This window comes from Desmodus rotundus, chromosome 7 (assembly GCF_022682495.2).
Source record: "Desmodus rotundus isolate HL8 chromosome 7, HLdesRot8A.1, whole genome shotgun sequence".
In the NCBI taxonomy this organism is placed as follows: domain Eukaryota; kingdom Metazoa; phylum Chordata; class Mammalia; order Chiroptera; family Phyllostomidae; genus Desmodus; species Desmodus rotundus.
In genome coordinates this window covers 127,085,724-127,101,670 of record NC_071393.1, presented here as the reverse complement: position 1 = coordinate 127,101,670, position 15,947 = coordinate 127,085,724, and the positions used below count along the sequence as shown (strand labels likewise).

General features: G+C 44.3%; 1 protein-coding gene across 4 annotated transcripts in view; it reads left to right on the top strand.

Annotated features, from left to right (window-relative positions):
- FOXN3 (forkhead box N3) overlaps nt 1-15,947 on the top strand; it is a 348,864-nt gene that overhangs the window by 47,150 nt on the left and 285,767 nt on the right. The gene's annotated exons all lie outside the window — the stretch shown is intronic.

Below are 15,947 nucleotides of genomic sequence, written 5' to 3'. Positions count from 1 at the left end.
AACCAACAATTGCCAGTTGATACTATGTGTTTGTACATATGTGTGTGTGTGTGTATTTACATATAGCCTCTCCAGAAGGTATCCAGCCATGTAATATGAAAAATAGAGACAAAGATACAAGAAACAGTGTACATAGGACAATGACGCCTCAGTCCCCTTCAAAGTAGGCCCCTTGGGACCTCACACAGTTCTCCAAATCGCCATCAGCTGCCCTATCGTATTTTCTTGAATCAATGGTCTGAAATCTCTTCCCTTTCAAACGTGATTTTAGTTTTGGGAAAAGCCAGAAGTTGCAGGGTGCCAAATCTGGGCTGTAGGAGGGCTGAGTCACCTGGGTGATTTGATGTTTCACCAAAACACTCTGCATGAGACATGATATATGAGTGGGCGCATTGTTGTGATGAAGCTGCCAATCACCAGTTGCCCATAGCTGTAGCTTTCTGAATCATCCGAATAGTTTCCATGCAGGAATGTTCAAGCTTAACAAAATTTGATCCAGATTCGTTGCTCTACTTGCTCAGTCATTTTGAATGCGACGGCCACACAGTACACATGCTCACTCAAGGGCGTCTATCACCCCCACTGACTAGTACAGTGAAGTCATCAATTGTTCATCCCAGTCCACTCTCCTTGGCTGCCACGTTACATTGAGGTCACACAGACTGTTCTCATTATGTTAACAATGGCTAGACTTTTTCTGGACAGACCTCATGTGTGTACATACACACATGTGAAAAAGACAAAGGTTATATAACACATTTGTATTGCTTTTATCACATAAACATTTTAAGAAAGAAAACCATTAGGAAAAAAATGATGAACTCCTAGAGTTCTCTTGGCCTTTATATACCAAGTGATTGCTCTGCAAAGCTGCTGTTTCCTACACTGCTTACAAGGGGCAGAGTGTACTCCGGGAGGGAGGGAGGAGTCAGTTGCTGACTTAAAACTCATAGCACAGACTCTTCTTCTCATAACAGAACCCTGGTGGTTCGACCAGATATCCCAGGTTGTCCATAAACCAAAAAATGGAATTTTTAATGTTTGGGGTTACATATACATGCCAATTTGTTTTCTTCCAATAAAAATGAAAATCATCTCACATCCACTGAACATCTTCTCTGAACTAGGCCCTGAACTTGCACACGGGGAACATACACTAAGTAGGAGAGAGGGTAGTTACATGCAGAGGATGAGCATAACATAGAAAAGGTTTGGTGCGGGGCAGCGCTACAGGTAACAGGGAGAGATTAGTTGGGGGAGCGGGACTCAGCAGAGATTTCTGGGGTAGCATTGGGACTAGACCTTAAAGAGTGGGCAAGTGGGCCATGCACCTGCTCAGCCACCTCTACAAGCTCATGGGTTTACCCATTAAGTCTCCTTTTTCATATTAAAACTAGCAACTCTTTGTTTCCTGAGGGCATGTGTCTTGTTAGGGAGCAATAATAATATACCAATTTCCATCAAGTTGCATTTTATCATCGTAATGGTTACAGAGGAGGCTGCTTTTAGCTCCTGCAGTGCATTTTAATGTGTTGCAAGAAACATGGAAACTGACTAAAGGCATAATGGATCCATAATGGGCAAGGAGCTGGCGAGGCCACAAAGGGACGTGCCGTGGCTGCGGCGTGAAAGCGCTTTGCTCAAAGTCATACGCGTTCTCCACATCAGAAGGAGCCGACGGGCACAATTTGATTTCACTGGACACTCCTAGGAGACAGCGTGGGCCAAGTTGCTGGTCTGCTCGGTCTGGGTGCATCCGCCTTGTGTGGGTCCTGTGGCGGCGCTGTGGCAGCGCTGTGCCCGCTGAGGATCATAGGCTCGGTCGGGTGCGCGTGCGAAGAGGAAGCACTCGGTCAATGCCAGTGTGCGCAGCTTTCTGGAGAGGCTATTATGGAAGGAGCTGATACATTATGAATGCTGCGCAGCATGTTTTCCTAAAGGAAAAGTTTGAGATCAAGTGTGAATGTGCTGTATGGCGTTCGGAGCCCTGGCAGATCGGCCTGCTTCACACCTGAACCCCGTGAACAGACAGGCGTGGCCTTGGAGCTATCATCCCCGACCGAGGGGGCAGTCTGGTCACCTTGGCCAGCATATCTCAGAGGTGGTTTCATAAACGAACACGGTAAATGCCAAACTAGCCTTTTGCAGAACTTAGTGGGTGAGAAGAAACAATTTTACCTTATGCCCTAAGAGTAAGTGTATTCTAAATAAGGACTGGCCAAAAGGCTTAATTGTTTTTTTGTTTTGTTTTTTTTAACCACTCCTGCAGTACAGGGATGGGACCTCGGAGCCCCTAGTGAGCCCTTGCTGATTGTTGACTGAGTGCTGAGATGTTCGCAAAAGGAGCTGCAAACACCTTCACCAAGACCAGACACAGAAATGGATAAGAATCTAGAACTCTTTATCTTGAGGGTCTGTGATATAACACTAATATTTTCCCAAATATCCCTGGATGCTGTTTTTTTCTCATTGCATTGGGATATTCTTTTGTTTTCATTTTTAGATTTTACTTATTTATTTTTAGAGAGGGGAAGGGAAGGAGAAACCGGCAGAGAAACATCAATGTGTGGTTGCCTCTCACATGCCCCCTACTGGAGACCTGGCCTGTAACCCAGGCAGGTGCCCTCACTGGGAATCAAACCAGGGACCCTTTGGTTCACAGGCCAACACTCAATCCACTGAGCCACACCAGCCAGGGCAAGGGATGTTCTTATTAAAACAAAATCATGTGGATACTAGAAGGTGCAAGAGATTGGTCACCCAGTAGAACAAACTTGGGCAAATTCCACTTTTCCTGATAAGTTAGTCTTTCGTTGGGTGTTGGGATACTGTCTGTCTCTCCCTGATTCCTGCATTTAGAAGTGAGTAAGTTACAGTACATTTTGATTTGAGTTTAATCCATCAAAATCAAGTTAGTTATAAGTGATGGAAGAGCTTACTTTGTGTAGTCCAGGCTGCCTGGAGACGTCAGCCACATGCCAAAAGTTTGCTCGTTGCCTGGCAACCTTGCCGGAGGAATAGATTTTCTGCCACTGGCTCCCTTTCTAGTTGAGGTGGAATCTATTACCACCACCACTCTAGCAGAGACAACTGGAGCAAGAGTTTAGCTGAAAAGAATGGCCAGAGTTTTGTTTTTGTTTCCCCTTTTTTTTGTTTTCAATAACCCAGCACCGTGTTTCTGGCTTTTGAACACTACTGCTAATTTTATTGGCTTCTTCATAAAGACTTAGAGCTTATTAATATGACTCGACATTGGTGAAGCTAAAGAGGTCAGTCTTGTACCTCCTTGGCTCCTAAGGAAGCTCATTGTTTAATTTCTGTAGCAACTACCATGCAGGGAATGGGTGGGGACCGTGAGCATCCATGTGGAATGCGGAACAGATAAAAATGACTTCATTTGCCCCCAAACTTTCCTGAGTCCTCACCAGGTGTACTTGGAGGCTTGTGCTTTCCGGAGGCAAGTTTGTCACCCGGATGTCGAAGCTGTTATTTCTTCAAGTCAAAGACGATCTAGCTCTGATTGAAAAGTGCCTGTGCATCCCTTCCTCGCATCCTTCAGTCAACGGATGTCTTTTCTCCTTTTGTAGCTAAATCCTTCTCCAACAGGATTGATGGTGTCCATCTACCGGGGGGGTTGTGTTACTGTCAGCTCGATTATTTTGCTTATGCTCTTAATGTAATAGCTTCGGGTTGTTGCAGGGGAAGATGATGGCTCAGCCCGGGTCAGGTGGCGAGAGTGATTTGCCTCTGCTGAAATGCAATTTTAATAATGGACTGTATCAGCTCCCTGTGTTTTCTTGCCCCTTTGTAAAACAAAGGAACATCTCAGCGCATTAACCCATTGGTGGCAGGAAACGTCAAAATTGCCAAGAACCACTTAATTAAATGACACTTGTGTCTCAAGTTAGAAATCTTGCAGACACGCTGCAGGAATTCTTTGGATAGGAGAGGAAGGGGTGGCACCTTTTTTAGTGAGTGGACATGAGCCACCTCATCATTCCCACTCTTTCTGAGGGCCAAAGGCAGAAAAGTACAGTTTGTGATTTGGCAGTGAAATGAACCATCTCGAAGAAACCATGACTAACTCAATAAAACAATCCCGGAATGCATTTATTTCTTCCTGTTATTCTAAACTTTATTAATTATGATAACTCAGTCATTTGGGTTTGTATTTTCCTGAGTAATCTGAGACTGTCACTGACACAGGGGACCCTTGAGAACATGGTTCAAACACCCAGTTTTACAAAGAAGGAAACCAGGCAAGTGTAAAAGTTGACTCGGGGATGCATGGCTGTGCTAAGAAGGACGAAGCAAGGACCCCCATCCCAGCCAGTTGACTCGGTAACAGTACCACCCCTGAATGATGTGTTTGAAATGAAGTGAAGAAGGAAGAGCACTACTTCCGTAGCTCTGATTCCAACCAGATCTCCAATAGATGTGTAACGCCCACCCACCATGGGTATGCAGGCCCTGGACGAGCTGCTGGGGAAAGGCAAGGTCTTTATTTTCCGGAAGTTACATTTCAAGGTGGGAGAACCTCACAGTCCACAATAAAAAAATGTACAAAAAGTGCTGGTTGTGATGAACACTTAGCTAAGATACAAGGTGAACACAGGACCACGGGTAACAATGAGATGCCGGAGCATTGCCTACTGAAGCGCTCAACTCTTTGGGAACAGCTGCTAACAGAAAATACGTTGGATACATTGAAGCCTCCAGAAGTGATTCATTGTCACACATTATGTGGTGTCGCCGTGGAGGGATCTGCCTGGTGAGGTAGTAAGCTGCCCGGGACACAGTATTGAAACCAAAATCTGAATTGGTAGGGGTCTTAGAACTCCTCCACATCAGAGGTCCTGTGACTCAGCTGCTTCATTCATTCATTTGTTCACCCATTCATTCAATTCCTTCACATGGCAAATAGTTCTTAGACATTTCCAACTCACTATTGAAAATCGCTGCTCAACGAAAATATTTCCGAGACTCAATGTGACACCCATATGTTGAGGAATATTCTATGCAAACTTCTGTTAGCAGCAGCAGTCTGCGGACATTTTATCATAATGAAAGTTGAGCTTTGAAGTCATACAGATAACGGGTGGCTTTAGTGCCTTGGGTAACTTTATATGCAAGATTCCTTTTTTTTTTTAAATGTGTACTATGAAATTCTAGTGTGAGGATTGCTTTAGTTGTAGGTCTGTGTTGAGCAGGCCCTTTAGCGGGCAGCGGTGAAGATTAATTGACTTTGCCAAGTAAAACATATGTTTTCAAAGTCTCGATCTTATCACGTGGCACGTGGTGGCTTGTTGCTGGCTTTTCCAGCACCTCCATGCAGTTCCTCAGAGATACCCGGGATCCCGGAACCTGCTGTGCATTTACCGTGGATGGTTATGGCATTTCCTTTCACCGCCATGGAGCAAGCGCGGATGGGAAGGCATGGGGTGAGAAAAAAAGGAAAAGCACTCATCCTGCTGATTTCTGCAGTTTCTTTGTTCTCCTGAAACAGTGCGCTATCTGGACATCAGATTTCGCAGGGAAGTCGACATGGCCGAGGGCACCGTTTTTGTAATTTCGTAGTAAACTCATTTCCTTGCAAAGCTGGCGTGAGAGGAGTTTCCTTCAGACTGTTCTTCCATTTTGGCAGGTTTCTTTTTCTCTCCCCGCCACCACGGCCTGCCGAGCCTTTCATGGGCGTTTGAATTGAATGGATTTTCATTTTAGCAGAAGGAGACACAGCTCCGTGGACTAACCACACTCTCTGGGGCCTCTCAGGTCACCCCTGAGTGTCACATGGGGTGGTTTTTGCCCACTGAAGTTGTTCTCTGCTCTAGACACTCTGCTGGAGGATTGGACTCGGCCTTCGGGGCAGATAATGTCATTCCTCCCATTTGACTTGTGTGGGACCCGAGGCTGTGAAAACTTAGGCCAAGGTCACGCAGCGTAAGCGGTGAGCAGGACGCAAAGTTGCAGCTCTGTGATTTCAAAGCCCCTCTAGGACTGCGGGCACTTGCTATAAGGCCTGCTTTATTTTTCCATTATAGGCACCCTCTTTTAAAAAAAAAAAAAAAAAAAAACTGTGACAAAGTCCTTATAATAAGAAGAAGAGGTGATTTATGTATCGTTTTCAATAAGCCAGTATTTTCTATGTGTTTTTGGCAATATTAGCCAGCAAGACGCTTCTAAAACAAACAAGCAAACAAACAAAAAATGGTCTTGCATTAAGTTACCGTGGTCCGCACTGCACATTATGTCTTCTTCCAGGAGAGTCTGAATTCACCTTTGCATGTGAAAGGCCTGAGACCTCCTTCGGCCAAAAAAGGATTTTTATTTTAAAATTTAAAACTTTTTTTTAAATCAATTTCCCCCGATTTCCATTTTTAAAAAAATGTAGGCATTAATTTTAGAGAAGGGAGAAGGAGAGAAACACCCATCAATTTTTGGTGTCCCACATCTTTGTGCCTTCTGTGTTGATTCTTGTACGAGGCCTGCCTGGGCTTGAACCCCGACCTGGAATGTCGGGTTGGCACGCTACCCGACTCAGCTACCAGGGCTCAGCCAGGGCTCCCCAATTCCCATTAGATCACAGAACTTCCCCCCCGCCCAGTGCCTTTCAAAGCACAGTTGGGAAAAGTCTTCCATGAGAAGACAAGCCTGGAGGTCGGTGCATTCTGCTACGCAACTGAGTTTAAGAGAAGAAAACCAGCGTTCTGAGGCCCCCAAAGGTCGCGGCTTCCTGCTTGGCCCTGTTCCACTTTAAAAGTGAGCTTTTCATTTGTACCAAGATTCCTGCAAGACAAGAAATGTGAGCCCCCTCTTCTTCATCCCTTGCCTGCAGACGTTATGTATTTGTTTATTTGCGTATTTATTTCTTTACTTGCCAGAGTCAGGACTCGGTCCTTCACCCTCTGAGTACTTCTCACTCAGCAGTGTGTGTTACGCTCCTCGAGGGGAGGAACCCAGCTATGCCATCTCGGGGTCTCATCGTGGCTCACTGACCACTTAGAAAGTACGTAGGTGGACGGCGCTTTGAATAAGGGAGCAAATGCGGGGTGCGGACCTGTTTTAGTGAGGTGACTCTAGCCAAGTGAATAACCCTTTTTCTTTGGGTGACAGTGAGAAATTTGAGAAGCTGCAGTAATTCATTTATATCACTAGGGTTCCATGTGGTAAATGATACCTCCTGTTGTCTAATTTAATTAGTAATTGTGTTTTCAGTTCCAATTGAAAGCCTCAGAAGAAAGGATTGCAGTAAACGGGGGTATTTGGTATTATTATTGTTACCTAATTATATTTACTGTTGTGGCAGTTTTAGATTAAGGCACTTTTCAAGAAAGAACTTGGTGGTGTTGGTTTTTCTCTGTACCTCCCCACCTCCCGTGCATTCTGGGGTCCAGTGTTCGGCATGAGCCCTCTTTTGCAGGTATGGAAATTGATGCATGCAGTTTTGTTGGGTTTTTTTTCGGCAAGTGTGTTCCTTATGCAGAGGCTGAGCCGTAAGTCTTCTCCGAGATGTCACCACACACTGGCAAAGGCGGTGTGGCCCCAGGGAAGTTGGGAGGTGTGGTGCCTGCTTTGGCTCTGCCACTTACCTGTTAGACGGTTGTGGACAGTCGTTCATTCGCTCATTTGTTCATCGAACACTTCATGGACTATCTACTGTGCTCGGTGTCCGGGGCCTAGGCAAGACGTAGGGATTACAAAGATGAATGGGACATTGTCCTTGTTCTTAAGGAACTTCCTGTTCAGAGTGTAAATCCAGACACGTAACCCAGTGTGTTCAGAAAAGCACCATGGGTACTTTATTAGAAAGGTGCCCAGGTGGAGGGGGAGCCCAGAGGAGGGGTGGGGGCAATGATACCTGCGGCACCACAGAAAGGCTTAGTGGCAGAAATTATTTCGGGGAAATATCTATATATATATTTGGAGGAAGTATACATATGCCATATGTACTATATCTATCGCAGCTGAAGAGGTTATGCTGTGATAGGGAGTTTGGACTTTATGCCTCTGTAATTTCCTGACCATGGGAGCCACTGAAGAGCTTTCAACAGGGAAAGGCACCGTCATTTTTGTGTTTTGGAAAGACATGTGTGGAGGATGAATTTACGTAATCTCTGTGAGTCTCACTTCCCTCACATGTAAGGTGGACACAAATAACGCCCACTCTTCTTGCCTCACGAGTTTGTCTCGGTTGCATTTTTCTCTTTAAAATGCGGTAAGAATAGCTAACATGCACTCACTACTTTCTTACAACAACCCTCTGGAAGTTATTATTATTATTTGCATCATAGAGATGGGGATGATCACAGAGGCTGGATAAGATCTGACCTAGGAACACGCAGCTAGGACTAGGCACAGCCAGGATTTGAACCCAGGTCTGCCAGATTCTGGATCCCCATGCCCTTTGCCACCATGTAGTGCTGTTAAGCTGTTGTCAAGTCATTCATCTGCCCGTCATTTCTCACCCGAAACATCGTGGCTGGTGGCTGTATTTACCTCAGTTGATCTTAGCAAACGGTATTTATTGATGTATTGGAAAGACTTAAGCTCAGCACCAAACGAACATGCCTTTATTTACAACTATGTAATCTTTGTCTGTAATAATGTAGTCTTTTATTAAAATAGAACCAAATTTATGGAGTAGAATATGTGGCTTTAATTCTTTTGTACTAACTGGTATTACAAACAACCTATGTTTCTGTGGGCACGTACATAAATCTTCCTTCCAACGTTAACAGAAAATCCATCGTGACTTCGATTCCACTCTTTTGAGGAGTTCCTTTGAAGATCCACCTTGTGAATAGGTAACAGCAAAATTGAAGAGGATGTGATGAGGTAGATTAGGGCCAGGAAAAGACCCTAAGTCGAGTAGGCCCGTCGAGAGGAGTGGCCAAGGAACAGACTAGACAAAGGTATAAGGTTTGGCAGCTTGGCAAGCTCTGCTTGTTGAAAAGACTGTCTGGAAAATATTCTAGAAGTTCACACACAGAGTGTTGCAATCCAAGGACACGATAACAGCAGCTCTTTGGTAAAACGTTTGTGGACTGTATTTTCTCAGCATTAGGTCACCGCAGGGCGAAAAGGCTGCATTAGCTGCTCACCATGAATGAGCGCCTTCACGTACCGCCGCTCGAGGGTGCAGGGGGTTCAGGAAGAATAATTAAAATGCTGCTCCACGTCTTGACCTGTGTTCAGTGTGCCCCAAAATAGCCCTGAAAAATACCAAGGTTACACATTTTGTGGCTTGGGAGGAACATTTTGATCAGCCTTCAGCGGCTCATAAAAAATAAATACTGCTGTGTTCTTATACGGGCTGTTTCTTGAAGATCTTTTAGAGTAGATTTCCAGCTGAAATTTCACCTCAACCAAAAAAAAAAAAAAAATGCTGTGCCTTACTTTACACACTAGGCATGTCACGCCAGAGTAGAATAATGGAGTCATAAAAAGGAAATGCTCTATTGAGATAAAACAGCTGTCCTTTATACTAACTGCTTAAATATAATTCATCTGCTGTTTGTAGGTTATGCTTTAATGGGAAGGAATATAGAGGGAATGAGAAAGAATCTCTTTATGAAGTGGAAGAGCCTTGCAAATATGTATATAAAGCCCCACTCGAAGCAGCTATTGTAGAAGAGCAGGTCCTGGAGTGTGGGTCACCGTATGTTCCCCAAGACCTTACGACTGCCGCCTGGCACGTAGGAAGAACGGAGTCCCCCCAGGGTGTACGGAGCCGTGGATGGCACTGACTTCATGGCATCAGTGTGAGGCCGTGGGTCCCACTGCCTGGCTCGTGGGTTCTCAGACTGGGAGGTGTATGGGAATCACCTGGAGAGTCTGACCTGTGATGCTTGGTTTGGAAGCCTCCATCCTACCTCTGGAGCGGAAGTCTTCAAGCCAGACTCACAGAGCCCTGGGTTAAGTCTTCAGTTTGCTAGGCTTCTCTCTTTACGGCTAAAAAAGTGAAATTCTACTGTTCCTTTGAAAATTAGTTCTGATACTTTTTTCATCACAGAGAAAGCCTAAGTATATTCTCTCTGAACCTCGTAATAGGAAAAAGGAAAGGAAAACCACAACCAGATGCAGGCAGAATTCCAAGTAATGGGAAGATAAGTGGGGTGATGGTGGTCCAGGTGACTTGGGGAGGTGAGCGTTGACCCTAATTTGCTGCTGTTAAAGAGAAAAGAAATAGAGCTACGTTCTTGAATATGGGTCAGATGGTCAGAACCGCAGATCCCAACTTAAGTAGAAGTTTTTCTCTTTCCTTTTTGGGATTTCCGGGGAATATCCGCGTGGTGTAACATAAATAAGAACACACGCGGCTTTTCGGTAGTACTTTGCTAATGATAAGCTTTGACCTTCAGTAACTCACAACGTCTGTGAGACTAGTTTTTCTCAGTCTGTAAAGCAGGAGTAATATTGTCTCTTCTGTCTTCTGTTCTCCATTGGGCACAGTCTGATAAAAAAAATACAACAGGTTAATTCCTTACAAGGAACACCCTCCCCAGCCAATTGAGAATGGGTCTGTTCACCTCAACACCAACCAGAAACGGTCAGGGAGTCGCAGCGGGGATCCAGGAGGATCCAGGTGGCCGGAAGCAGCCTCGAGTAGGGCTTCTCCAACGGAATGTGTCCACAGACCTCCCGGAGAGGTTAAAGTACAGACTCCGATGCAACAGAATTTCCAGGTGATGCTGACGACACGCATCCCTGGGCCACTCGACGAGAGGCCCGGCAGTTCAGATCACCTGCTGGTGTGGTTGCTTTTCTTAGGGCAGCCGGAAGGGAAGGAGACGTGGCCCAAGGAGACATGTGTGCAGTTGCCCCCTGTGCATGAGAGGAATGAAGCACAAACACAATAGTAATGTTTTAGCTTGGAGTTCATGTGGCCCCCAAGCCCCTTGGTGTGATCAATGCCGCCTTATGTTCTCGACTATCCTTCTCATAGATACTAATCTTTATATAGTTTCCATTGTCTGTGTGACCTTCAAGGGAGCCTGAGCATAAAAATTCAGTTTGTCTCCATTAATATTTTTCCATTTTTATTGAATTCTTGCATGTCAGCCTCCTAACTTTCTTTGTCCGTGATTCAATCTAATATTGGGTTGGCCAAAAAGTCCATACAGTTTTTTTTTTCTGTAAAATAAAAGATACATTTTTCATTTTCATCAATAACTTTATTGATTTGGATATTTTGAGTATGTCAACTATCTCCCATGTGGTATAACATTGATTGTTCTCGATTAATGCCGTGATTTGTTCACTGTCAATTTCAACTGGTCTACCCGACCGTGGAGCATCGTCCAGTGAGAAATCTCCGGCACAAAACTTCACCAACCACTTCTGACACATTCAATCAGTCTCAGCAACTTCTCCCTACACGGCACAAATCTTTCCTGCATTCCAGGTGTGTTTTTACCTTTCTTGAACTAATAAAGCATAGACTCTGAAAATGTTATGTATTTTCTTCCACCTTCCAATTTAAATGGCTGCAAATAAGTTTTTTAAAATATATGCTGCTATGACAGCTGTCACAATATAATCTAACAAAATTGTTTTGAGTGAAGTTAAAGACAGCTAAGCGCTACTAGAGCCAGATTATGGGAGAAACCAAATGGACTTTTGGCCAACCCAATATCTCTCTCCAGCCTCTGTTACTCATATGTATAGAGAGACCTCTTTTATCTGGTGCCCACAGTAGTGATTTAAAAAAAAATCTCTAGGTACGTGGCAAAATAAGCATCCGGTTGGCCTCACCCTCATTGCATTCTCAGTGGAAATACTGGGATAAAATCAACCTGCCAACATCATTATAAATAAAATCTTCTAATTGTATTGTTTGCCCAGCTGACAGGCTTTTGTTTTGCCACCATAAATCAGGAGCTGTGTTGTGTTTTCCTGACCGTTTCGTGATGTTCTCCCACATTATTTAAGGGTTGTGAAGTTTAAGAATAGATGTAGTTTTACGTGTTCTAATTTAAACAGAGGTTGGAAAGGGAAGAGGGTTTTTAAAGATATGGCTGTGACATGTTTATCGCAAACACGTGAAAGTGAGCCTGTGATTATGCTGGTAAGATATATATTGTACCCTGTCAACAAGAAAGCTTTTATGTTTTTAAAGGAATTTTCTTACATATGGTTTTAGAGAGCGAGAGGAAGGGAGAGAGAAAAACATTGATTTGTTGCTCTACTTATTAATTCATTAACTGGTTGACTCTTGTATGTGCCCTGACCCTGGGAATTGAATCCGCAGCCTTGGTGTATCGGGATGAGGCTCTAACCAAAGAGCGAACTGGCCAGGGCAAAAGCTTTTGTGTGTGTGTATTTAACGTGGTATTTTCTTCTTTAAAAGCATTAGAACTGATGGTGTCTCTGGAAAGACTTAAACATACTGTGGTCCTTTATAACCAGGCTTCTTCTTGAAGTTTCTGTGGCTTTCTCTTAGCACTGCACACCTTTTGAAATCGACCTGTTTTTCACTAGCTCCAGTCAGTTATTCCTCATTCTCTAAGCGGGGGGTTCTCAGATATCAGCATGCCACAGAATCAACTGGAAGGCTTATTAACACACAGCAGCCTGCCAGACTCTACGACCAGGGTTTCTGACTTAAGAGGTTTGGGGTGGGGCCTGAGAACTTGCATTTCTCCCACATCACCAGGTGATGCTGACGCTGCTGGTTCAGGCACCACTGCATTTTGAGCCCTTGCTAAGTGTAGTATATACGGAGCCAACAGTATATACAGGGTGGGGCAACAATAGGTTTACTGCTGTGCGTACACAAACCACAAAGTTCATTCTTGTGTTATTATTTATTATTGTGTTATTTTCCATATGAACAGCAGTAAACCTACTCTCGCCCCGCCCTGTACTGTACCTTGCTGATGCATCGCCCAGGAGCTTGTCAGAAGTGCAGAATCTTAGGGTCCAGTCCAGGCCTCCAGAATCAGAATCTGCATTTTAACAAGAGCCTCCTTTAGGAAGGAGCGTTCTTTTTTGTATCTCCTTTGTTTACGTACTAACTATATTTCTGTATTATTTTAGTCATTGCTTTAGTATTTGTAGCACATATCTTTAACTTATCAAGTCTACCTCCACAGGATATTATGCTAATTGGTGTAAGAATCTGAAAAGATTGACTGCCGTTTCTTTTCTCCTGGCCTTTGTGCTGTTGTTATGTTTTATTTCCAGGTTTCTATAAAACCCCACCACTCAGTGGTATTCGTTTTGCTTTAAACAGTCCCTTGTCTATTAAAGAGATTGAAATAATAAGAAAAATGTATTTTATATTAACCTACATAGTTGTCATTTCCGGTGCTTTCCATTCTTTGTGCATGTCCAGATTTATACCCGCGGTCGCTTTTCCTCTACCCGAATGACTTCCTTCAACATTTCTCAGAGTGCAGATCTACTTGCGATCAATTCTCCTAGCTTTTGTATGTCTGAAGAAGTATTTCACTTTGTTTTTCAAAGCTATTTTCACTGGGTATAAAATTCTAATTTGACAAGTTTTTTCCTTTCATCGTTCTAAACATGGGACTCCACTGTCTTCTGGCTTGCACTGTTTCCAATGAGAAATCTACTGTCATCTCTATCTTCGGTCTTCTACATGCTTTCCACCCATTCTGGGTGCATTTATCCTGTCTTCCAATTTTGGTTTTTAAATCATTATTTCCTGCAAAAGTTTTGACTATGGTATGCTCGGACGTGGTTTTCTTTGTATGTATCTTGCTTGGTGTTTACTGATCTTAAACATGAAAACTTCTGTCTTTAATCAAATTTAGGGCATTATATCTTCAAATAATCTTTATGCTTCATTATTTCTTTCCCGTCCTCCTCCCCTCTCCTTCTCAGACTTCAGTTGTGGTAAGTAGTAGGTAGGTGGGTGGGTGGGTGGATGGATGGATGCACAGACAGACAGGCAGACAATTAGTTTCACAGGCCCCCACAGTTCTAATTTTTAAGTCTTTCTTTTTCTCTGTTTTATAGACTGAATAAGTCTGTTTTGTCTTCAAGTTCTTAGATTCTCTTCTGTTCTCTCCATTCTGCTCTTAAGCCCATTTAGGAGATTTTTTTTAATTTTAGATTTTTATTCTTCATTTGGTTCCATTTGGTTCTTGTTCATTTTGAGCCTATTTTGTTTATATCATGTGTATTGTGTTTTGTGGTAAAATATCATGTGCGTAGTTTTAATAGGCTCTTAACATCCTTGTGTGTTCATTTCAACATCTGGATCATCCTGGGGTCAATCTTTTTTATTGCTTTTGACCTCTCTGTTGAGTACAGGTCATATTTTCTCGTTTCTTCCTGTGTCTTGACAGGTGTCTAGACATCTTGGATTCTAACCTGGGTTTGGGGGAAAAAACCCCATTATTCTTGAAATTTATTGAGTTGTTTATTCATCCAGCAGTCTTTCTTGTAGTGGGCAGCAGCTAAATTTCTTTTCAGTTTTTTTAGCTTTAGCTTTTGTGTTTATAATTATCCCCACACCTGAATAGCCACAGATTTGGGCAGAGTTTTTACCCCCAAATCGGGACTTCCCCCTCTCAGATGCTCTTCTTTCTTGGATTTCATGCTTCACTTTAGAGCTGCTGTGGCCGCGTCAGACTCTGCCTTCTGGTTCTGCAGCCAGTAACACCTTGGGTCTCCACCCGAGCTTTTAGCTCCTCCCGTGACACTGACTGGTGAACAGTCCTAAAACACAGAAGGCCCCGCAGCGTTTGCCACTTGGTGTTCCTCACTGCTTTCAAGTAGTATTTTTGTTCGTCTCTGTTCATTTGTTTGTTTTTTTAATCTAAAGTTGGTAGTTGTTATCTGTAAGAGGGTTGATTTGTTGGAAACTGTTCTGCTATTATCAGAAGCAAAATCCCCCTCTGTCCCTAACTTTTAAAGTTTTATCCCTGGCTCTAGGTTCTGAAGTCTCCCTGGGCTCCCTGCCCACCCCCCGCCCCCAACAGAGAAGGCATTAGTGCCACTCCTAGTCCATCCCAGTCTCGACTCCTGCTTTTCCTTGAGCGACTGTGGGCTGTACTCTCTTCATTCCCGTTGGTCTCCTCATCTCAGGGCGGGCTTTACCCCTTCCTATCCGACCTTCCGGCTCGAGGCTCTCCTGTTCCAAACCGCCTCCACCACCTTTGCCCAAGACTTCCTGCTGCGTCACGGTCACACTGTCCCTGCCGTGCTCAGAGAGCGTCAGCGGCTCTCCACTGCTGTCTCCTCACTCATGCGTGGGGACATATCAGTGGTTCTGGAAGCCAGCGGCCTCCCACTTCTTTCCACAGCCCTTTCCCATAGTTCTCTAGCTTCCCTGAAGGTAAGGGAGGCACAGAAAGTGAACATGCCACCACAGCTCCACCCTTAAGACTTGACTGTCAGTATGTAGCAGACACACCTTAGAACTTCAGAGAAATGAGAAAACACGGCTTTCCTTCGCGTGTATTGGCATCCTCCGGTCTCCGCAGTGGGACTCAGGCTCCCGTCTGACCTCAGTTTCCCCGCCCCTCCTGATTTACCATGTCCTCTCCCTTGGCCACCTTCCCCTTGAGCAGGCAGGCATGCCATGCTCGCTCAGTGTCTGCGGATGGGTGCTTGCGAAGAACTCATTCTTTAAGGCCAAATTCCAATCCCTGCTTCTTTTCTCACATGAAGTCTTCCCTGACTGCCAGTGCTGGAAGTCATCTCTTCCTGTGCCGGGCCCTTTTATTTATGTTTTCGAATTATTCAACATGTTTCATTACCAATAACAGAGACCCCTTCAGACAAACTTAGTTTTTCTTGGGGTGGGGGAGAATATCTTATAAGGAGACTTGGGTATCTGACTTGCTGATTCCCATCCTCTAAATCCTGATTCCATGTTCCTGAGAAAGATCGTCCGATTGGCCTGCCTGAGTCAGTCTAGGCCCGGAGAGCAAGGTTACAAGATCTAAAACATGGCGCCTGATGCAGGGGGTTCG